Genomic DNA, 24,499 nt, shown 5'->3' with positions numbered 1-24,499 from the left:
TGTTATCTATTGTTTAGATCTTGAGTTTTTATTTTGAAAAAAAAAATTGATATTTCCTAAAAAAAAAAGAAAAAAGAAAAAAAAGAAAGATGTTGAAAATCTATGTAATTTTTAAGTTATATGCTGCGACCCATTTATCTTTCATAAAAATACAAATAAAAAAAGAAAAAAAAAGAAAGAAAGAGAGAAATACATTGTACAAATTAAATAAATTTTTGGTCAAGAAGCATAAACTTAGTCTGATTCCATGATGTAAAAAAAAAGATCAGGAAAAAAATATATAATAAGAACAACTGGATTTTGAATCACTGGATTTCCTATCTTTTGATTAGTTTGGCTCGTTTGTCTGTCTGCATTCTGTAAACCATTTTCCTGAGCATTTATCTGTAATTCAACTCCATGAGAGAAATCATTCCCATAAATTGGAACACTTATTAACCTGTGAGGATATGGAGTTGAGACTCTTACTAGGAATTTCTGAAGGCCATGTACATTTAACTACCTGAAAATAAGCTTTGAATTGATCAGTTCAGATTATTTCATAAATTATAATTATAATGATCTTGATATAACTTTGACAGTTTTCAAATTTAATTTAAACACTTGGATAGTTCTGATTACATTTCTATTTAAATTAATCAATATGTTTTGTGTTGATATTAATGCTTATATTGCTAGAGACTAGCAATAAGTTGGTTGGGGAGTGTGATAATGATAAAAAATTATATATTAATTAAATGTTTTATAATATAAATATATAGTTTTTGTTTTATTAAATGTTTAAATATTATATGTTTTATAATAAATTGTATAAAATATAAGTTGTTGTGTAATTATAATGTCACGCCCCGAGACCGGGGTTAGTCGACACCGGCGTTATTCAACAATCACATAATTGCTAAACAACAAGCCTCGTAGTACAGTATAAACCAAAACCAGTTTATATCATAAATACCATAAAAATGGAGTCGTCCTTACAATAGTAACTCTGAAAAAGATAAAAATCTGCGGAAGCGTTTACAATTTGAATTAAAAACTCACAAGAACACATCTTAATTAAAATTCTTCATGCGTCCAATATCAGTCCCAAAACTGATGTCTGATTCTTCTTTCCCTATTTCTTCATCTGATTTATCTGGGGATGGTAGAGTAAGGAGTGACTGATATGGTCGTCACTCAGCAAGTGAGGGCCGTTCGAGCACAACATAAAAATATTTACACCATTTTCGAAAATAACACATAAACACATCATGCTTTTCATAACGTAACATCGTATTCATATCATAACAGCATTGCGATTCTTTCACCTTCTATGGTTTACTGATATCAGTCCCTAATTTTTATTCCTCTAAGGGGACGAGGCCATAAAACGGTTCTATCCCACCGTGAAGGGCCATATGTTGGGATTCCCACCCATTTTCAGTGAATCCTCACAGTGCCAACACGTAAACGTACCAAAATCGCACAAAAAAGAACGTAGAAACAGAGTGAAGGTGCTCAACCGAAACTTTCGAAAACGAAATAATTCATACGCAACATATTTTAAAACAAGCCCACTTACCTTATACTGGAAGAAAACGTGAAGAACTCAGAAACCATAGAATAATCATGCTTCGAAAACGCAACAGCACATATACCGAAAAATCAGCTATCTTGTAAAATTTCTTGCACCTTATTGAACTGTTGGATCGGGCCCAAACTTTTACAGTACGTTCATAAGTACGTTAATTAAATTATGAACGGTGGAGATCGAGTTCAGAAGTCGTTTTAACCTGCTTATGGATGAAAAACCGTAACTTGGACAGAATTTTGATGACTCCTGCAGAATTTTGGAGAGCAAATTTCGAGAATATGGAGAGAAATTCGAAAATTGATGTGTAAAATTTGAATTGAAGAGTCCTCCTATTTATAGGGATTGGCTGCTATCCTGATCGTGTTTTATCCTTGTGTTTGAAATTTGAATTAAACTTTAAATCTAGGATAATTATCATATCAAATCTTAGATCTTTATCTGATATCAATATCATATCAAATCTTATATCTTTATCTGGTATCAGTATCATATCAAATCTTAGATCTCGGTTTATCCCAAAATTAGGCTTATCATAAAAATTCTTATCTCCTGAAAAAAAATCGGGGTTTCACATCCCTCCCACCTTATGGAAAGTTTCTTTCTCGAAACTTGGGTTGTCTTGATCTTTGAATAGATAAAAACATTCTTCTCGCATTCTTTATCTCGCGTGGCTTCCTTTCAGTATGATTAGAAAATCGTCTAAAATTCCTAAATCATATCCCAATGATTTTTGTCAGACATCTTAATAACTAAAGTGTTGACTTACTCATACTTTCAATTATACTTTTAACATCATAATTTCTTATTATTACTTCTATTACTGCATCCAATGATATGACTTCTATTGAACTATAATTATTAGAATCAATGATTCTATAAAAACTTATTGTAACCCAATAGTCGCATATCTCATAATCATAATTTGATAAACTATTTGTCTAATGAGAAAGGAAAACCCAAATAAAAACCTTTTGAATCCAAATGTAGCCCAATAATGTAACTCTAACTGAAATCCAAAAAATCAATATCAACTTTTCTATTGAACATTTAATATAAAGACTAGTCTCATAATATAAATCCCAAAAATCATTTCTTAAATTTTATATCAACCATGTAATGCATAAGCTGGATCCCAATTATTATTGTTTCATATCCCAAAGCTTGTAGTAATGTAAAATTCCCAAAAGTCAAACTATAACCAATACGGTCAACCTTATGTAAACCTCAAAAGTATTATCTTAAAAGGTAAAAATCAAAATTCCAATTGATCATTTCACATAAACTCCAATCTCAAATTTTCTTTTCTTTTTCTAATACTAAATCTTAATTTCCCATCAAGACCATGAAACTGATTTTGCTTAACGATTTCTCAAAGCACGATTGCCCTGATAGTGAGGCTAGAATTATCTTACCCATGTTTTTCCGACTTAAAGCGTCATCTACCTCATTTGTCTTGCCTGAAATGTAGCTTATCGTTACGTCAAAATAATTCAATCCATCATCTCTACCTCATGTTCAATTCTTTCCACGTGAACAAATACTCGAGGCTCTGATGGTCAGTGAAGATCACACACTTGGCATCGTAAGGGTAATGCTTCATTAATGCAGAAACTACTGCGGCTAACTCAAGGTCGCGAGTTGGATAGTTTTACTTATACAATTCCAATTGCCTTGATGCAGAGGAAATTACTCTTCCTTCTTGCATGAGCACATATCTTAGACCTTTCTTTGACGGATCTCTGTAATTGAAAAAAATCATTGCCTTCATCAGGTAGCACTATCACCATTGTGGTTGCAAGTTTCTTCTGTAAGGTTCAAAAATTTTCTCACACTCTTTGCTCCAATTTAATTTAGAGTTCTTTTGTGAGTTTTGTAAGCTGTATTGCTATTGAGGGAAGATCTTGAACAATTCCCGATAATAGCTCTGCCAATCCTAAGAAGCTCTGAATTTCTGTCATTGTCATTGGTCTTGGCCGGTCTTTGAGCTAAGAAAGTGACGTTCTGTAGCCGAAACTCACCTTTATTGAACTGGAATAAAGTTCTCTCTCCATTGACTTATGAAAAGTGAGATGAAGATGTTCTTTGTGATCTTCTTCACTTGGTGAGTAAATGAGGATCCCCTCGGTGAACGCCGCTAAAAAGTTTGTCAAGTAATGGCTTGAACCTCTTTTTTGGAAGGCTGTTTTGGGAAAATCTTCAGCCCTGACCTTCAATTGGTAGTAGCCTGTTTTCAGGCCGAGTTTGGAGAAGTTTTAGCTTCTTAAGTTGATCGAAAAGATCGTCTATCATTGGAAGAAGATATTTATTCTCGATTGTGATCTTATTGAGTTCTCTATAATCTATACACAATCTCATACTTCTGTCTTCCTTATTCACAAACAGTACTGGAGTGATGTACTCGGTTGAAATTGCTTCTTGTCTAGCAATTCTTGGAGTTGTTTTTTTTTAGCTCCTGGAGTTCAGTTGGCGTCATTCGGTATGGTGCTATTGAAATTAGCGCAGCACCGAGAACCACATTGATTTTGAACTCAACCTCGTGGTCCGAGACTATCCCGAGAATTCTTTCGGAAAAAAAAAACGTCTGAGAATTCCTACACTATTGGGGTATCTTCCAACTTGAGCTCAATTTCTTCCTGCACTTCGTTCACTATTGCTAGGTAAACTTTTTTGCCTGATTTAATGGCTTTCCAAGTTTGGGAAACAGAAAGAATGTATTTTTGTCTATTGGCATTGCCATGATACCTTATTTCTTATTGATTCGCGGTTTGGATTTTGAAATTCTTACTGCTCTTAGATAACCAAACCATCTATATGATGACATCGAAATCTACCAAAGTACTTGGAATCAACTCGGCACGGAATATATGCGAATAGATACTGATTTTATTTTATCTTGAAATTATCACAATTATTATCTCAAAACTTAAAACTCATATAAAATCTTGGAACTTAACTCAATATCAATCTATACCCTATTGATTTAAATCCCAAAAATTATAACTCAATCGTCATAAAATAAAATCTTATTCAATCTTGTACAAATGAAATTAATCCTCAATTAATTCTTTTGTTAAATCTTACTTGCACTAAACATTAATTTCCTCACCATGAGCTTAGAAAGTTCTAACACAAACTATTTTTATTGAATGTCTTTCTCCTTGAATCTTTCTTAGTACCGTAAAAAATTCAAAACTTATTATGCTATACCTTCCTCAATGTCAAACAATATCTCGTAACTTATTTTATTCACATAAGGTCGTAATCTACTACTTATTCCAAAATAATATAAATTTCTTAACCTTAAGATATTGTCCATCAACTTCATTTTAAACAAGATAACCCAAAATTATACATATTTAAAGTTAACGTTTAGCATTCTCAAGAACCCAAATTAATGTTTACACATTTAACTATTGTCCAAAATCAACTTCCATATTAAAATATTCAAAACTTATTATAACTCTTATCTCAGATTTTCACATACTAGTTTTTTTTTCCATAAATAATTTATTGTCCCCAAATCAAATATTTCATCTTAAGTCAGAAGCTTAAGTCAATTTAGCTCAGATAGATATAATCCCAGCAATATAGGTCAATACTAATTGTTTCCTTAATCCAATTCCATAAAAATCCGATAAGCACTACAAGAAACGCGTTGAACGAGATTTTTCGAGATCTTTTCCAAAAATGGAAAGTCTAGAGATAAACATATGGATTGAAAGAATACGTCGAGAGGGTTCCAGAACAGCTGACATAATCGAATTTGGAATTTTCTTCAGAAAGTTATAGGATTTACGAAACTTTTCTAATATGGAAATACGCGATTTCAGATGCCTAAACGAAGGAATTTTGCGTTTTCGGACCATGCCTCTCAATTTCGTTATGGATATTACTCGTTGGGTCGTTCTGGAGGAGACTAGATCGGCTATTTGCAAAAATCTGGCCGATTTTTATTTTCTTCTTTTGGTAAAATTTTTCCCAACTGGATTATGAATCTGGCGGCTCTGATACCACTTAAATGTCATGCCCCGAGACCGGGGTTAGTCGACACCGGCGTTATTCAACAATCACATAATTGCTAAACAACAAGCCTCGTAGTACAGTATAAACCAAAACCAGTTTATATCGTAAATACCATAAAAATGGAGTCGTCCTTACAATAGTAACTCTGAGAAAGATAAAAATCTGCGGAAGCGTTTACAATTTGAATTAAAAACTCACAAGAACACATCTTAATTAAAATTCTTCATGCGTCCAATATCAGTCCCAAAACTGATGTCTGATTCTTCTTTCCCTATTTCTTCATCTGATTTATCTGGGGATGGTAGAGTAAGGAGTGACTGATATGGTCGTCACTCAGCAAGTGAGGGCCGTTCGAGCACAACATAAAAATATTTACACCATTTTCGAAAATAACACATAAACACATCATGCTTTTCATAACGTAACATCGTATTCATATCATAACAGCATTGCGATTCTTTCACCTTCTATGGTTTACTGATATCAGTCCCTAATTTTTATTCCTCTAAGGGGACGAGGCCATAAAACGGTTCTATCCCACCGTGAAGGGCCATATGTTGGGATTCCCACCCATTTTCAGTGAATCCTCACAGTGCCAACACGTAAACGTACCAAAATCGCACAAAAAAGAACGTAGAAACAGAGTGAAGGTGCTCAACCGAAACTTTCGAAAACGAAATAATTCATACGCAACATATTTTAAAACAAGCCCACTTACCTTATACTGGAAGAAAACGTGAAGAACTCAGAAACCATAGAATAATCATGCTTCGAAAACGCAACAGCACATATACCGAAAAATCAGCTATCTTGTAAAATTTCTTGCACCTTATTGAACCGTTGGATCGGGCCCAACTTTTACAGTACGTTCATAATTACGTTAATTAAATTATGAATGGTGGAGATCGAGTTCAGAGGTCGTTTTAGTCTGCTTCTGGATGAAAAACCGAAGGTATGCTGTTTCTCGCCTAAAATCTGAGCAGTTCTCTTACGAAGGCTATAAACGAATGACTAACCGTTGGATTTGGCCGAAATTCGGATATGTTATTCAAAACATATAGAAGCATATTCTGAACGGTGGAGAGATCAGATTCCGAGTACCCGAGCTAGAGAAACTAATTTCTGAACTTGGACAGAATTTTGATGACTCGTGCAGAATTTTGGAGAGCGAATTTCGAAAATATGGAGAGAAATTCGAAAATTGATGTGTAAAATTTGAATGAGAGAGTCCTCCTATTTATAGGGGTTGACTGCTATCCTGATCGTGTTTTATCTTTGTGTTTGAAATTTGAATCAAAATTTAAATCTAGGATAATTATCATATCAAATCTTAGATCTTTATCTTGTATCAATATCATATCAAATCTTATATCTTTATCTGGTATCAGTATCATATCAAATCTTAGATCTCGAATTATCCCAAAATTAGGCTTATCATAAAAATTCTTATCTCCTGAAAAAAAATCGGGGTTTCACATATAAGTTTTTACTATTTTTTACAGGTTCAATAAAACAAGAATAACCTTGGCATTGTAAATGAGATTAAGATGATTTTTGGACCTGTAGAAAGTTGATGTTAATATCTACAATATAGGTGGCAAGCATGAGATAAAAATCTTCTCACAAGTGGGATCAAATTAAGCAACAAATAAAGTTATCAAAGAAGTGACAGTTTTACCATGCTCTAGCATTTTGACCATATCTCTTAAATTACTTGGTCAAATGGTTAAAAACAAATACCACAATTCAAACAACAGATATATACATGTTTTGTTTTATGTGGAGAAGAAAATTCGGATGGAAAGATTTTCAAAATTAATGTGTATTAAAATATTAATTTTTTGGAACACCAATGAAGACTTATGTGTAAAAAATAATATTTTATTTGTGGTTGTCTCCCTAAATTTGGCTTTAAATAGCGGTGCATTGTAATGTATTGAGATATCCCTCATTTTATGAACAAACCTTTGAGTTCATAATATTTCTCTCTTTGTTTTTCCTTTATTTCTCCATTTAAATATAATTAGCATGTTAAATTCATATTCAAAGTTTTACACTTTGAATAATGAGTAGCTAACTTCCCAAAGTTGAGATGAAAATGTGAAACTCTTGGCATGATAATAAGGTTATTAAAGGTAAGAATCTATGTTTTATATTATTTAATCATTATTTATTGTTTATGTTATTTTTATTTCTTTAAGTATTATTATACCCTACTTATAAATGTGAGTTTTGATTTATTGTTGCTATATATTACACTAAATTCTTGGAACCATTTAAATGTTAGTTTGAATTACCAATCATTTAAAGTGGATGCCTTGATTTAATATATATGAATATATCATACTATTAATTTCTTGGTACCATTTAAATGTTTGTTTGGTTTTACCAACCATTTAAAGTGGATGTCTTGATTTATTATATATTAATATCATAATATTAATTTCTTGGTACTATTTAAATGTTTGTTTGGTTTTACCAACCATTTAAAGTGGGAACCTTGATTTAGTGTTTACAAATATATATATAGCACAATAAATACTTTACAACATTTACAAGTTTTGATATATATTATATACTTATAAGATAATAATATATAACATAATATAAATATGATTATTAATATATATTGGAACCATTTTATTAAGTGGATTTCAATAATGTTCATTAATGATAACTTTATTAAAATACCAAGAGTGGATCCTTTAATCTCAACTACTTAAATTAAAATTTGAACAATTAAAAATTACCAATTAAAGATTCAAACCATTAAAAAAAAACAAAAAGATATTGTTGTGCACTTGTAATTACCTTAGCTTCCCTGTGGATACAATATTCGGACTCACCGAATTATACTACTTGTGAACAACCTGCTCTTGTGAATGCAACAATCAAAGTCCCAACAGCGGATAATTAAAATTAGAAAAATACACTAACTTTAACTTCCAATCAGATGTGGATGATTCAAAATCAATATCTGGATTTGTGTTCAAGATCAATAGTAGTGATGTAGTTTGGAAACGTTCCAAACAAGGCACCATAGCGGATTCAACATTGAGGCCGAATATGTAGTTGCATCAGTTGTAGTGAAATAGGCAGTTTGGATGATATATTTTGTCCAAGAGTTGGGCGTCATTCTTAATGGAGTTGATGCAGTCTTTGTGCACTTCGACAAAATAGGTTTCGTTGCGCAAGCAAAGGAGGCGATGTCTTATTATCGATCCAAATATATACCGAGTAAGTTCCACACCATCCGAGAGATTGTAGAAAAATGAGACATATAAGTAGAGAGAGTCACCTCTGTAGAAAATGTTGTTGATCCACTTACGAATCACTGTTTAAGAAGTATCGTGAAGCAATGAATTTGAGATCTATGGGTAGTTGACTATAGGGATTAACAATATTTTCTGCAGAGGCGACTCTCTCTACTTATATGTCTCTTATTCCCACAATCTGAAGATTGTTAGAATACGTGCCTAGCGAGCCAACTTGTGACTTGGGCTTTATTGACTCTTATGTAAAAAAATATTTATTTTAATAATATTTTACAATTTTATCTAATTATTGCATCAACTGTATATGTATATCAATGCAAGATGCATAGATAAAGCTCTTGAATATACTATAAATACCATGAGATTTACAAGTCACGTGGATCATGACATTTATTAGGAAGTATATTTATATCGTAAATTTGTTCCCAGCCGATTAAGCCGCCTAAAACAAGAATAAATGGCCCTCGTGCTTGAGACTAACATCTGTGATGTTTGCGCTACGTTTCATTGGTATGGGCATAAATGTATCCAATAATACAGATGGATGATCATATGATGATACCGAACAACCCTCTATTGAAATTTCTAAGTGGTTATCAATTATCAAGTGGATTAGTCTACGGTTATGGTTGTTCACCATTAGTCATTTGAGCTGGGGCAACATGGAGCACTACCTAGCACTGCACTTTGACTAGTTTACCGGGTCTAGGAGTGTCATCAGGTGATGAGATTTGGTGTTGTCCCGACATACATATGAGTCGATGCATTGTAGTCAAGGATTCACTACTCACCTATGGGTGTTGATATCTTATTTGATCTAATGAGTTAATAGTGCAAGGAATATTTGGCCAGAATAAAACATGTATTTTATGGAAGGGTTTTTCCTTAGTTGTACATACGATGTCACTATGATTACTCAAAGATACATCGTATCATTATCGAATTCATTTGAAACTCTTGATATACAATGATTGCATATTCGATCGGGATATATGTATTGAATGAACCGTAGTGTACAATAACCATCATCGGTGATATCTATATGATCATGGAGCAATGCTACTAGATGCTAGATGCTCTTACCATGATCTGATGGATGCAATCAGACTTGAGTTGTGATATTCTTGATCAAGAGGTTAATGAAATGAATGAGTCTATGGCAAGCCCGAATAAGGACAAATGTTTCGTGAACTATTGAAAGACACACAAGTATTGATTTTTGTGTTCTTGTTGAAATAGTCAAATTCAAGTAGTTGAATTTGGCGACTGTAATTTGATGGAGATCAAATAGATTTTTTTATAAAAACATTTATAAGTGTATTTTATATTTGAAAACGAGGAGAGTACAACAGTCTAATTTAGTGAATGAGTTCCAAAATAAGCAACAGGTAAAAATGAAAAGGGAAAAATTTTGGTTTTCAAAATTTTCACTTTTCACTATAATAACTAGTTTTGCCTCCTCGTCATATTGGCGCTATCAGATCGTCATTAAATATTAAATGAATCCAAAATCTTAAAATGTTTAATTGTTAAATATGAGAAATATAGTCAAAGACTTATTAGTAGATTTTACCATGTCATATACCAAAGGAATATTCTTAAGGAATCTAAATGATTAACTAATTAATTAATTAAATAAAATTTTTTTAAGGGCAAACTTGCATTTACTCCTCATTCTCATTCTCAACTTTCTCCTCACTCCACATCCCCTTATTTCTTTGTTTAAACTCCCCAATTTTCTAAAATCTTTCAAAAACATCCTTAATTTTTTGATTTTTTGGTACGTGGCATTGTTATACCTATCGAGCATGTTCTTAAAGATATATAGCCTCAAGACATATGGCTATGCAAGGTTTCCAGCCTATATATCATGCTCAAATAATCGATTATTTTTATAAAAGGCACATCATGCTTCCGTATAATAAATTAAATCTTATACCTCTTTCACCGGAGTGCCACTGGGTTGTATCCACTGTATTTTACAGAGTGCTCCTCACAGTCTAACCACGCAGTCGCAACAGATGGTTACTGACAGCAGATTCCTTCAGCAGCACTTGGCACAACCCTAATTCGTTTCCTACCTTAGGATGTACAATAAAAGATAAAATTTTGAAAATAATATAGAGGGGCTAGAGCAAAGGATTCCTTTATTCAAACACAAACATTTACATAGTAACCTCCTGTAGAGGAGGAGAAACTTGTTTAGCTACTGATAGTAGCTGAAATTACAGAACACATAAACTTGAAAGAAAAAATTATAACTTATTTTGAAGAAAAACGAAGAGGTTGAGTGATCCCTTCGTCTTCCTTCTGCCCTCTTATTTATAGAAGTCCCTGACGGATTTGTATTGCGGACTTCAAACTCTTGCTATAATCTGATGCTTTCCAGCTGTGGTTGGCCTTATCTGGTTAAGTGGTTGGATGGTCCCTCCACTCAAATTGTCTTCTTCCTAGATCATTAATCTAGAAATAGCTTGTTCTTCTAACTTTATCTCCTGGCATAACAAGTAGATATGTGTTTGTATTATATCAGCTGAGATCTTGTTTCCTTCTTCCTTTAACAATTTGTAGAGATCTTGAATATTTATCAGCTGCTTTCTTATTCGCTTAGTGCATTTTTTAGAAACCTTTAAATATGTATAATACATTTTCTTTTAGGTTTCGGTTGTGTTTTTTTTACCCCGTTTTAACATCTTTTTATAGATTATTTTTGGGGTTAAAGTTTCTTGTTTATTGGATTCTTTTATCTTTATCAATAGGGAATCCAATGGTCCTTTGTCTTTTACCACAGATTATTAGTGATCCTTTTATTCCACTCACATGGTGGTCCTTTTTTTTGCTAGTGGGATGATCACATGTCCACTTTAGCTTTGTCGGGGAATCTTTGGTTTTCTGTGTCCCAGAGGAAATCGTGCTTGTGGTCCTTCCCCACTTGTACTGGTGTCGGTAAAGTGTTTTCGATCAGATCTCGACTTGAATCCTTTACCAAACTCCGGTTCTTTCTGATTCTGACATTCTGGGCAGATTTTTTCTGACCATTTTCCCACATGTGTCATATTACAGAATTTTCGGCGAGTTTCTTTACTTGCAGACAGCTTGCTATTCCACATAAGAGTTTTTTCTTTTCTAACAGATCTTCTGTGAAGCTCGTTGTTTTTCCTGTCATTGTATTCAACAGAAAAGATCCATTTACAGAATTTTGATAAAACTTAAATGGATACTTGACTTTGTCCATCTCTGTTAGACAGACCCAAACTCCTCATGCTCTCCTGGTAGATATGTCATCTTCATTGAATAAAGAGACTAGGGGTGTTTCATTTGTAGGAGGATCCTTGATGAATTTCTGGACATTCATGTCTGGCCTTCTTAGCTTGATAAAATGAAATGCTTCGTGTGAGCCTTTTCCTGCTGGTTCTGGTGCTGCACTGAGAAAATACAGTTCCAGAATATTTCCCCTGGACAAATGATAATTGTTCGTCCATGTTTCATGTACCGCTTCCTGTATCCACTTTGATAATGCTGAGATCTCCGGGAAGCTGGGTGAAGTAGTATAAACTGAGGCAAGAGCCCCAAATTCATTCCAAGCATTGACCTCGTTTCGATATGAATTTTGTTTCATCCATACCCTAGGATATTTTCCTGCAACATCAACTCGAACCATGGCTGGGTTGATGCCGATTCTTGTATTCAATTTCTCCCAAGTCTGTTGGTAAACCTAGAATGGAGAAATTGCAGTTTCATTAGCACCAACCTTAGTTTTGCCCCTGTCAGTATTGGGTCTAAGGTTGATCTCTCCCTCTTCAATCCCCAAGGTGAAGGGTTGACTTGAAGAATCTAGTTTGAAATCTGGAGTTTCAATTTTTGTTTTGGCCGACTCATCAGGAGATGATCCCGGCTTAACACTTGTGCTAGTGGTACTTGAATCCCCTGATCCAAGTATAAAGTCCTGTACTCGAAAAATCTCCATTCGGGAAACCAATGGCTTCTCGATGTCTTGGAGGATAGGCCTTTGTGTTACAAACTATAACTGAGTATATGCCTGTAAACATCCTGTAATTTGGTTAGAGACAATTCTCTTATCCGCTTGTTGAAGCCTTCCCGCAATTTCTGCGTTTAGTGCTAACTTGTTAAACTCGATTTGAAGCATTTCAAGGTGTTCCCTCAAATGCCTCTGCATCTTGGTAATATCATCAATGTCAATGATGTTCATCTCTTGTTAAAAAATCTGCAAGAATATTGTCGTTAGATTTAATAATAATTATATCAAAAATATAATTTTGACATAAAGATTGTCATCTTTAAAGTCTAGCTTTTTTTGGTTTGGATTCAATCTTGTTTCTCAGAAAAGCTTTCATCTGTGTATTATCAACTTTCAAAATAAATTTCTTTGCGAGTAAAAATAATGGCCATTTTTCAAAGGCCATTTTTACTACATAGAATTTCTTTTCGTTGATATGTCATCTTATGGCTTCTGCATCTGAGAATAGTCCACTGCAATATCTGCATGGCTGTTCTCCATCTGGAGTGAGCTTTGTCAAGACTGCCGCCCACCAATGATCACTGGCATCCGTATGTAATACCAGATCATCCTCATTTTGAGGAATAGTCATTTTCGGAAGATTTTTACAAATATCTTTTAACTGGACAAGTCTTTCTGTGTGTTCTTTTGTCCATATAAATCTTGCATCTTTCTTTAATAATGGACTAAACACCTTCCTGTGTTTTACTAGGTTTCTTATAAACATCCCAGCAAAATTAACAACTCCTAGAAAACTCTGAAGTTGTTTCTTTTCTTTTAACTCGTTTGGAAAATTTTGCACCTTTTCTACTATATGTTCTTGCAAAATTATTCCAGACTCATCGATTTCTATTCCGAGGAATTCAATCTTTCTTGTGGCAATGACTGCTTTCTTTTCTGATAGAACCAGTCCTTCCTTTTTACAAACATCAGAGAAAATCTCTAAATGCTTAATATGTTCTTCCATATTTTTAGATACAATTAAGACATCACAAACATAAATTTGAAATAATCTTTAAATAGATTATCCATCTTTCTTTGAAATATCTGTGGTGAATTAGCCAATCCCATTGGTAATACCTCCCAGATATAGTATCCTTGTGGTGTGGAGAAAGCTGTCAATTTCTTGCTTTCTTCCTCCATTCGAATCTCATAAAAACCAGACTTACAATCGAACTTTGAGAATATCTTTGCATTGCGTATGCAACTGATTAGATGTTATCTGCTAGGTATAAAATACCCATCAAACTCCAGAATCTTATTAATCCCTAATTAATAACCAGTCTGGGTTTGTTCCTTTTTATTTCACCATAATTTCTTACCAGGAATCCTGGGCTACTATATGGTGAAATTCCTGCTTTGATTAAACCAAGGTCTAAATGTTCCTTGATTATAATATGCATATTTCTTTGATCAATTATGTTCATTGGGATAGGTTTTTCCCGGACAAATTCATACTCTTTTCCTTCCTTAATCTTAAGGCAAGCTTTGAGTTGATTCTTGTCCACCATGCCAAAGGATCTTCATTGTAATTTTCTTTGATCCTTTTCTTGACATCTTCTAATGATACCTTAGATTCAAAATCTACCTCATTCTTATGTAGAGCTATCTTAAGGCATTCTATTTCTTCTGGTTGGAGCTCTTTATCTGCTATTAACTGGAGCATTGTTTCTCCGAACCGTCTAGAATCCTTCATTTTTGGGTTCAGAAGTTTTCCTTCATTACCACGCTTTCTGCGAAACTGGATTGGCAATTTTCTGTAAAACGCCTCTCTTAGTCTCTGGACTATGATTTTGTGATCACAAGGTGTTGTGAACACTAATCTTCTAGTCTCATTTTCTTGTGTATAGGACTTAAACATTTGTAGAAAATTGTTTCCTAGCAAAATGTCAGCTCCTGTATCATGAAAATAAATTGGTGGTGTTTTTACCTTGTACCAAGGTGTTTGTCCCTCACCTCCGATCATGATTTCAGTCATCTTAATCATCTTACAAAAGATTAAGATTCTCCTGGAAAAATCTCTTCCAGCAATCTTTGGTAATTCTTCTTCCAAATTATTTCGAAAAACTCCTCGTTTTGTTGTACAGATCCCGCTCCTGAATCAATATAAGCGGCAAAATATTCTGCCTTATATTGTTCATATAACATACCTACTGGAATGTATATGGAGAATGGGCTTGTGGTCATTGGATTTTCCACATTCTATCATCTGCCATAAACTCCATTCCATACTCTAGACGTTTCCAAGGTTTGTGTTCCTCGAGAAACTCTAGTCCAAGAATCAGTCGATCTTATTCTTTCCTTGGAATTCCTTTCATATGAACTTCCAATTCTCCGATATTGATCATTCCTTGGTAAGTTTCTATCGTAGGTTGTTCCAAATAGTATATGGTATTACAAAGAAATTGATTCTTTTGTTTCGTAATATAAAATACTATTTCTACTTCCTTCCACCCTTCTGGGCATCTAAGCTTTCCTATTGTAGAAAAACTTTTTAGCTACTGTTGGGTTTCTGGGACATGCGTTTTTCCCCACATGTAACTTGTAATTCTGTCTCCCTGGAAAGATAGTCCTCTTGATTCCAATCTAAGACTTTGATTCCTTGTAGAATCGGTTTGTCTTGTATTTGGATATCTGTTTCCTGTATTAGCAGAAACTCAACTCTTTCTGGATAAATTGCATGGGCAACTTTTCCAAATATCTCAGATATTTCAATGAACTCATTTCTAATAAACAACTCTGAATGATGTGCATTAGATAGAGCATATGAAATCTGGTAGGTAATAGAATACGGTCTATTACCTTCTTTCATCAGCCTTTTTTCTTTGAAATTCTGATGTAATGTTAACGCTCGGCTAAAATCTCGATCTGCCAGGTTTTAGACTATTCTTGGATAGATTACTCCTACAGTCTTTCCTGCGCAAAGATTTCCTGAGATAGTTCCCAGTACTTAATCTTGAAGGTTCACCATTCTTTTATCACATATAGCAATATCAATGAGTGAATCTATTCCTTCTTTGAAAGTAGCTTTTATCATAATCTGGATTGCTCCAATTTGAATCCAGGACATAGTCCTTGCTACTTCTATCTTGAAGTTTTGTAATTCCTCCTTAATTTTTTCGGAAGGAATTAACTGCATCTCCATTCTATTTCCTGTAAGTTCCATAGGAATTGCCATTTCTTTCTGGAAACTTTATAGATTAGATGATGCTTTCTGTTTCTTAGGCCAAGACTTCCTAAGAACTTTCTACATGTCCTGTAGAGAATCCTTGATATCTCTGAAGACTAGGATTTTCTCTCATGATCCTTTGGACCATGTTATAGGATATTGTTGTCTGGCTAAAGAAACCAGACAAATCTTCATGTGTCTCGTGTCGAAACACTTCATCTTCAGTCAGATTCCGATTCAGTTCCATCATATTCTCCCTGACTCAAGACTTCTTCTTCTTCATGTATACTTTCATCTGAGACAATATCCTTGAATTGGTATACCTGAATAAGATCTTGGTAATAAACTACTTCCTCAATATCCAGTGTTGGATCGAAGCGTTTAATACCTCTTTTTTTCATTTTCTAGACAGTTGGTCGAGATGTGACCTCTTGCTCCACATGTTCAGCAATTACAATTCTTGAAACATTCATTAGCTCGAGTTTGAGCTCTTCTAAAAGTTTTCTTTGTAGGTATTCTTCCTGTGCTTCGAGATGTACTCGATGCTTGGGTTGATATCCTACTTCTTGATGGTCCACTTCTTTGCCCAGATTTATAAGATCTGGCTTTCTGTTTAGACCAAACAGTTCTTGGTTTCCAAGAACTTCTTCAACTTTGAGCATAAAGATGAGTCCTAAAACATTTCCTCTTATGCTTCTGTGGTTTACTTCCAATAATTGTTGTAAGATCATTTTCTTTACAACACAAAGGAGTTATTTTGTTGATACCCCTTAGGCGTTTGTAATTCTTTTGTTATGCTGCCATATGACACCATTATGTCAGTTTTTCTTTGAGAAAAGAGGCTCTTCATGCCAACGTATCTGGGTTTCCAGGTTCGTATTTCCTTATGAGCATTTGTCTCCAGGGACTTGGCATTTTAGCGAAGAAAAACTGCATAGCTATATCTTCTTCGACTCCTGAATTCCATCTATATTTAGTGAATAACATAATGTATTCATCCACTAAACATATACCATGTAATTCAAGACTATATAAAGCTTGAGTATATTTCTTCCTCTTCTTTATATCTTGATTGTTAAAATAGTCTACCCCTGTAAATTGTGCTTTAAATAGGGTAGCCATTTTTCCAGCGATCTCACTGAGAGATTCTCCAGCTATGACTGACTCTTTAGTTTCTAATGAAGTCATATCCCAAGCAATCTTAACTGATCCTGCTGTGTTCATCTTTAGATCTACAACTTTGAGATTTGCAAAAGATTCTGAAAGCTCTTATAGATCCTCTAGACCAATCCTTTCTAAAGTTGTCATCAGATTAATTTCTTTTATGAGATAGATTTAATTAGATTGATCATATTTTCTTCTTCAGTCAAAGGTTTTGACACCACTTTTGCCTTTTCTTGTTGATGTAACAAATGTTTAATACCAAATGATGGTTGTAATCTTCCTCCTGAAGTTCTTTTACTAGAACTTGGTTGTTGTTCTAGTTTTTGAATTCTTGTTTGAATATCCTTTAATATTTCAGTAATTTCTTCTTGATTTTCAATGATTTTTTCAACTCGTTGAGGTACAAAATATAGCATATTGCCATAATTTTGTACCGTTTTCTGGATTTTCCTAAGATCTGAAGAGAGCTTAGAGGAATCTGGTACTATCTCCAAAAACTTATTAGATGGAATCATAAGTTTACCTGAGGGTGCTGTATCGTCCCTTTATACTCCTAATATCTAACCAAGGTTAGATGCTCTTGTGTATATTCCAAAATATTGGAATAGTTCTTGTAAATTATTTTTCTCGAACCTTAGTTTGGATTCATAATTTTTTCGAAATAAATTTTTCCTAGGCTCTGATACCATTTCTCCCAGGAAAATCGATCTTGAAAATATGTAAGGGTGCTTTTGTCAATTTTAAACTATTTAGGGAGTTTGGACAAAGTTTTTGGGGTGTAGGGAGTTAGGATAAAGATAAGTTTGGGTTTGGAGATTTAAAACCAATTTACCCTTTATTTAATTTAATTGTGTATTGTCAAAAGTCGAAAAAATACTAAATGGTTAAAAAATTATATCATGTGTAGTGAAAAGTTGGAAAACACTATATGAGCTATTTGACAAGGGAGAAACATCCACGTAGAAGTTTTGACTAATTGAGTTAGAGCAACTCTACAAACACATAGTATTCTAGTAAGATTGAGATTCAAGAATTGAGAGATAATAAATAAGGGTTATCAAAAGTTGATAACACACAACACAATAAAATCTATACCTAGATTTTTCACTCCAATTCTCCCCCTCACCAAGTCAAAATCGACCATTACTGCCTTGAAGAACAAGTCTTTGGCCGAGCAACTCTGTACCGCTTCCCACCGCCGTCGTGGTTCTGCCGCCTTCCGATGATCTCGTCTCAACACAAAATTCTTCCATATTCTCTAGAGCGAATTAGAAAAGAATCAAGTCTTTGATCGTGGACATAATTAGAAGATGGAATAATGATGCTACTTCCAGTTGATCGTTCGTAGATATTTACAAGAAAGAGAATCTCTGCTTAAATATTAGAATAGTTTGGTGTCCATCGTTTATAACGCAAATGTAAAAACTCTAAACATTGTATTAATGGAATTTAAATCATACGACGTCCGATAAATATTTAATTGTCAAATTATTATTTTTTTTGAAAATTTGTAAGTTTCTGCTGTGTCTTAGATGCAAGAAAACACTTAAAACAATATACACATATAGAAGAGGTGAGCAATATGCATACACAGAAATGATAAGAAATATTTCTTACACCCCATTGGCACCTACATTTTATTTTATTGTGCAATGGTAAAAGTCCCCGGAGTGCCGATTGCTTGTAATCCATCAACATTTCAAGTTTAGAAAGAGATATTGGGTTTAAGACCCGATTGTAATAATCTCTTCTCTAACTCAAAAAAAAAGTCCGGGGAGTGGCAGCCTTAATTATTAAATCTTCATATTTGTAAATCTCCACTTTGTTTTATTATACTTTTGAAATCTTAGACTGTATTTTTTTTTTCCTGACTCTACATTTTTAAAAATGCATATATAATCAACTTATTGGTAGTGGTTGCAAACATCTAGTTTGCAAGAGACACATTAAATGGTTTTGAAAGGAAAATTAGTTTGGGTTTCCAAGATATAATTTAGTCCTTGAAATAATATTTTTCTTAAATTTAATTTTATTATTGATAAGATTGCGTGAAATATTGAATTAAAAGTTTCGTTTTTCTAGATATAATATTTAAGATAAGGATTTTATGAAAGAGATTATTTATAATAAAACTCCTAATTTTCATATTTTGTAGATTTAATTTTGAAGACAAACCCTATGAGATGAGGAACCCATAAATAAGAGAAGCAAGCTAAGGATAGTACTTCGTCATCACTTCGGCTTTTGCCTCTTGAACTTTTGCTTGAACGTTCGGTGTCTGCTCACTTTTGCACTCTTGCACACCGTGGTTTTCAGAGAAAATAATTCATAAGGACGTTGATGTTTTTAAGAGAGTTGTTGCACAAGTTGCCGTGATTGTTGGAGACATCTCCAGACAACACACATGGAAGTGTTGGCTGAAGATCACGTTTTTCTACTCCAGTTTTTGGCATCGTGTTTTTTCTTTCTTCAATATATTTTATTCTGATATTTAGTTTTAAAAAGAAATTTATTTTTTCAAAGAGTTGAAAAAATTGATTTTCGTTAAAATCACTAGTGTTGGTTTTTGTAAACCGAAATGGGTTTTCTAGTGATTGTTTTTTCCTGAGGCATCGCACATACTTGTGCGTAATTAATCCCGAGTTATTTTAATTTAAGTCATTTAATTGTGTGTTAATTAATTCCTCTGTGTGTTTTCACTAGGTCTTATAACATTTTGGACAACATTTAAATCTGATACACGCAACTCTCTTATATCTTTTACAATTTATTTTAAACAAAATACACCCCATACCTACAAGTGGTATGAGAGACGTCTCTTGATATACTAAGTGCTGATCCATATTATTTTTTTTAACATGTCTTTTCAATGGACACATCACTTGCAAACACAGCACTTCGACCACCTGTTTTGGATGGATCCAACTACAGCATGTGAAAGGTCAAGATCAGAATATACATTAAATCCATAGATGAACGAGCATGGAAACGTGTTGTCAGCGGTTGGAGTCCACAGAAGAGAATTGATGAAGATGGTGATACATTAATAAAACCTGAAAATGGGTGGATTGTTGAGGAAGTGCATATCTCGAACCACAACTCGAATGCCCTGAATGTCCTCTTCACCTCAGTCGATCTGAACATGTTCAGCTTGATCACAAATTGCGTGTCAGCTAAAGATGCGTGGGAAATTCTCCAGAAACACTGTGAAGGCTCTGAAAGTGTGAGAAGAACGAAGCTAAGAATGCCGAGATCCAAATTTGAGAATATGAAGATGGAAGAAACTGAATCTATCGTCGATGATGATCGATGCCTCAAAGAGATTTGCAATGAAGCTTTCAGCCTAGGTGATCCAATTTCGAATGAAAATTTGGTCAGCAAAGTTATCAGATTACTGCCCGAACTGTTCAATATCAAAATTTGTGCAATTGATGAGGCAAAAAATACAACTCAGCTTGCACTGGATGAACTGATAAGCTCACTCCGCACCTTTGAGATGAACATGGACATACAAAAGAAATACAAGGGTAAGACTGAAACATCGACTACTCGTTTTTCTTAAAAAGTACAAATTTTTTTTCCTGCTTAATCGGCCGAAATATATATACACTTTTAAAATAGCTTGGTTGTAACGTCCGAAAAAAACCAACCTACGTAAATCACATGCATGCAAAATTATTTTAATTGCTTAATTATTTTATTTAATTGATTTTAATTTCTAGCATGACATTAATTACATGATTAAATTTATAATTTCATGATTAAATGATAATATGACATGATTACATGAAATTAAGAACTTTACCCGAATATTCGATAATAGACAGGGGAAAGGAGACCGGGGACAACCAAGACAAGAATATGTATTTTTATTTGAATAATGGCAAGGCTTTCTAATATGATTAAAAATGATTTAATTTTTCTAAAAATTTTGGAGTTCGAATTATTTTACTAATCGAGCTCGATTTTTCCCGGGAAGCCGGTTTTGAGCAAACAAGGAGTTTTAAAAGATCAAAAATATTATTTTATGAAAACTTATTTTATAAACTTTTATTATTTAATTAAATAAGTAATATTGGGCCCAATTTAAATAATTTTAGTAGACCCAATTATCCTTAAGCTTGCAAGCCCAAAACCAAAGCCCATTAATATGTTAATTGAATTATAAATAACTAAACCTAGGTCATTTAACACCACAATTCCACACCATATCAGCCGTAACACACCACCCACACACACTTCAGAATTTTCTAAAAATAGGAGGAAGTAAAAGGCTTGTGTTCTTCGTTGTCCGGTCGTCCAACGTCACACCCTCGCCGAAGATCGTATATTCGAGCATTATAAACGCAAAGACACGTTTTCTAAACTCTTTTAAACATCATAAAAATCATAAATATGTGTGGGTTAATCGATTATGCATGAAAAAATATTGGTGTTCGATTATTTTACGGTATGTTACGTATTTTCAGAGTTTTAACGATTTTACGCTTTTTTCGAAATCGTTTTTGAAACCAACGGACACGCTGCCAAAACACGATCAAATTTGAATGACTTAGGGACAAAACATGATAAATTAAAATTAAATAATAGCCTGGAAACCGTAGGAAATTGGAGAAGAAGAACCGTAAGTCTTATTGTTTGTGCAATATTCAAGTGGCTCGATCACTTTGTATGGGGTCACGGGTCTGGCCAGGGCTGGTTGGGGGCTTGGCCAGGGTCAGGTTCGAAGGCTAGCTAGGGTCCTAGGGTGGCTAGGGTTTGAGCTTGGGGCTGGGGAAGAGTCCACGTGAAGTAAGACTCTCCCCCATGCGTGGTGCACTGCTGGGTTTCGGAAGAGGGGTGCAGCGGGGCTAAGGGAGAGCCAGGCTGGTCCATCAGGGTCCTAGGGTTATGGGTAGGGGTCGAGCCAGAGGCTGGAGCGGTGGGCTCGCTGCTGGCTCGAGGAAAACATGGAATCGTGAGGAGAGCACAAGCATACGCGTAGGTTGTTTTCTGATCCAGGTGGTTTGCTGCTTGGGTCCAGGGCTTGAGCTGGTCTGGGTAGGGTCTGGACGTGGTCCAGGGAGGGTTAGGGTCATGGTGGTTCGGTGGTGGCTCGGCTGGAGGAGCCCTAGTGGGCTAGGACTCCATAGGCGTGAGTTCTCTTCCTTGTGTAGGTTAGTGCTTCTGTCCAGGTGAGTTTGAGCGAGCCAGGGCTAGGTTCAGGGGCTTGGGCTTGGTCAGGAGGGTGCCTAGGTGGGTTGTCTTGGGTTTGGCTTGAGGTGGCTTGGGTATGGCTCGAGTAAATAAGGAGATGGCTTGGTGTGTTCGATTGTGTGTCAATTTCAAAAATTAAAGGCTAAAAATTGAAACCATGGGTCCACGGATGTGTTCATGGCTCCCAAGGGTAGAATAAATATTAAAAATGTTATGTTTAAAATTTGGGATCAAAATATGGAGTTTTGGATTTATCTAGGATTTAATCGCCGCACGAAACGTTAATTAAAGAAATTAATTGAAAAGCCTAGTTTTATACTTTATACAATTATGAAAAATTTTATTTAAGCTTAAACAATTATTTAAGGTAAGCCCATATCATTAAAAGTGAGAAAATGATAAATTCGAGAATTTTTACATCCATGGGCAAAACGGTAATTTTACACTTAGGAAAATACATAAACGCTTGGCAGCATCCCGAAGGATCAAAATGCATGTAAAATGTTATTTTATGATTTAAAATGATGATTTTGGTGATAATATGTTATTTTATGATTTATGATAAAGCTGTGCAATTTCTATCGTTTAAAATGTTATTTTTGGAAAGGTATGCTTATTTTATGACTTTAAAAGAAAATGAAAAATATTTTGAGGGATGTGAATTGACTGTGACAAAAGATATGATTTGTGATATATGATTTTATGGGGATGTCGTGAGGGGAAAAGGCCCAGAGGGAACCCATTTACCGGAAAAGGCCCCAGAGGGAACCCATTTGTGGGAAAAGGCCTCCGAGGGAACCCGTCTATGGGAAAAAACCCCCGAGGGAATCCCGACAATCGTATTTCCATGGTGGAGCCTAGTGCACACCCCCCATGGGCCATGTGGAGCTGAAGACTGATTAGTCGACCGAGGATAAAAGCTAGTCACTTTTAATGATCAAACTTCACCCAAAATGATATATGATTGAAAGCTTTATGATTAAAATGATTTTATGATATATGATTTATGATGATGATTAAAGTTATTTTTAAAATAATTTATTTATGCTCAAGGTTATTTTAAAATGATTTTACTATTTATGATTCATTTATACGTAAATGATTTATTTATGTTCAAAAGATTATTTTAAATAAAAATATGATTTTAAATTCATGTAGATGTATATGTATTATTTGTTATTCATGTTTAGAACGTGTTGAGTTTTTAGACTTACTAGGTTTGTATGATGCATGATTTGATGATTTATGGAGGCGGTGACAATTGAGTAGATCGAGTGCAACAATACACACCCGAGGGCCTTTATGTTTCGGCGCTAGCTTGCTATATTAAAGATTTAAAGATTTTGTTAATCATTTTATCAGAGATATTACCACAGTACTGTGCGGCGGAGACATCAACGATAATCTCACCCGTCAACTGAGCCTTGGCCTTACATATCATCATAATCATTGTATCATCGTATTAGTCACAATCACTTCATCTCCTTCTACTTTTCATATTTGCATCACTTATAAAAATTAAAGCATGCATAAATCATTTTTCTTTTTAAACCAAACATGCAACATATCTTTTAGCATTAACATTCATCATAAAATTCCATAAACATTTAAAATAAACGTATTAACATATTTTACAGCATTCAGGGTACTGCCAGGATGTTTACTATTTTTCAGGTGTAAAATGACCGTTTTACCCTAGACATAAAATTTCTCGATTTTTGACTTTTTCTTGCTTTCATTAAACTCTAGACCATCCCAAATAAATATTTAAGCTTAAATTAAATTTTTAATATTTTTATTTAGCTTAAATTCGAGGCTTTCTGTTTATTTTCATAATTATTAATTTGTAGAGCGTTTAATTCTCGAATTATTTCAAACTTTATTATTAAATTCTCAAATTTTAAACATAGACTTTTTATTGCCTAAACTACCCTTTTAAGCCATGAGCCACCCCCGTGGACCCACGGTTCAAGCCCTAAGCTTCTAAACCAAATATTCAAACCCTAACAAGAACCCTCGAGCCATCTCGCGATTTCTACGAGCCACACCCGAGCCATCCCGAGCCAGCCCCTGAGCAACCC

Source organism: Primulina tabacum, chromosome 1 (assembly GCF_025594145.1).
Source record: "Primulina tabacum isolate GXHZ01 chromosome 1, ASM2559414v2, whole genome shotgun sequence".
Classification (NCBI taxonomy): domain Eukaryota; kingdom Viridiplantae; phylum Streptophyta; class Magnoliopsida; order Lamiales; family Gesneriaceae; genus Primulina; species Primulina tabacum.
The sequence above is the reverse complement of the archived record's forward strand: the minus strand, read 5'-3'. Positions refer to the sequence as shown.